Source organism: Sinocyclocheilus grahami, unplaced genomic scaffold, assembly GCF_001515645.1.
Source record: "Sinocyclocheilus grahami isolate Dianchi unplaced genomic scaffold, SAMN03320097.WGS_v1.1 scaffold151.1, whole genome shotgun sequence".
Lineage (NCBI taxonomy): Eukaryota > Metazoa > Chordata > Actinopteri > Cypriniformes > Cyprinidae > Sinocyclocheilus > Sinocyclocheilus grahami.
This window is the reverse complement of record NW_015505330.1, coordinates 791,386-792,934: the sequence shown is the minus strand read 5'-3', so window position 1 is coordinate 792,934 and position 1,549 is coordinate 791,386. Positions and strand designations below refer to the sequence as shown.

Here is a 1,549-nt window from a genome sequence, read left to right as displayed (position 1 = left end):
GCTTTGCCATCACAGGAATAAATTACATTTTAAAATATATTCAAAAACAGTTATTTTAAATTGTAATAATATTTTATAATATTACTATTTTACTGTATTGTTGCTCAAATAAGGCAGCCTTGTGAACGTAAGAGAATTATTATAAAAACATTTTAAAAATCTTAATCATTCCTAACCTTGGGCTGGTAGTGTATAAATATATACACACACATCACTCTTCTTTTTGTCCAAAAATAAAAAAAAATAAAATACATTTTACATTCAAATCAGACTTTCTAAAGTTGTGCTTCATCTTGGAGCTGGTTGGTTTGGTTCAAAACTTTCAAGAAAAATATGCCATTGAAACCAAACTTAAAAAGTTACTCTTGTGTTCAAGCATGCAGTGCCACAACCAGTCACTAAAGCTATTTAGTCATTCGCCAAGCTTCATAAGAATGTCAGCAAGGTCGTGTTGCATGGTGGGAAGTTGCAACATCTGAGCCTCAGTCTCTTTAGTGCTTATAACATGCCGGTACAATTCAACCATCTTCCTCTGCGTCCATCTAAAAGTGAAAATCAAGCCAGTGACCTTGAAATCACATTATGTGACTTTGAGGTTTGATGACAGATTGATGTAACTAAATGCGAGCATCTCACTCAGTGTTGGTTTGAGCTCTGGTCCAGATATCTGCAAGCTGCTCCTCCACTTCTGCTACCAGAGGATGATCATGGCTGTACCAGCGCCTCAGCATTTCTCAGCAGTCTTGGGCTCACAAAGACTCAACCTTGACAAATGATGAAAATGCATTAAAATGGACTTCAAGTAATTTCTGTATATTTTACTGGCTAATAAAACAGTGGTCATAGACTGACACCTATTGATGTGGATGTAGCATCATTTATAATTTAATTTAGAGAAAAACAAACTTTTTTTTATCTTACTTGTGAATGGCCTTCAGTAGCATAGCTGTGCCTTCAGCACAAGGATGGCCAGAGATGTATCTAGCAGAACTGATCTCTTTGAAAATCCCTGGCACTTCATGTAGCCGTCTATCCTCCAGCAATGCCACACACAGACGACAAAGCAGCTGTCCTGTGAGAGCAGATTAGTGCTACATGCGTTCAGATTTACCCTTGCCAAGAAATAACTTGCATGTCTGTTTATAACAGTTATGTGAATGCAGGATGAAATATGAAATACATCTTACCAACTATCAGTTTGACCTCTGAGCTGGCAAGGTGGGCTACTGCAAAAGACTGGGCTGTCTCAAGTCCCTTGTGGCAATACATCTTTTACGTCTTTTGGCAGATGCATTTGGACGTAAAGCTCTGCCAGCATATGTTGCACTTTGAGCAGTAACCTCATACTGTCACTATCCAGCTCCACTTCCTGTGGAGGAAACCATCAAAACAGATAATAAGTGAATGAAACCTTGCATATGATCATTTTTTGAATGCATGCAATTTCTGTCAATGATTAGAACTAATCATATATCAAAATATTAGTGTCTTTTATTATTTTTACCTTTAAAATTTAGTCTGCTTGCAGTAGCAGCATCTCAGCTTGTTG

The 1,549-nt window shown here is 37.2% G+C and overlaps 1 pseudogene; it reads right to left on the bottom strand.

Annotated features, from left to right (window-relative positions):
* Positions 1 to 412: 412 nt before the first annotated feature.
* The window catches only part of LOC107592244 (tetratricopeptide repeat protein 41-like), an 8,174-nt pseudogene continuing 7,037 nt past the window's right edge, over positions 413 to 1,549 (bottom strand).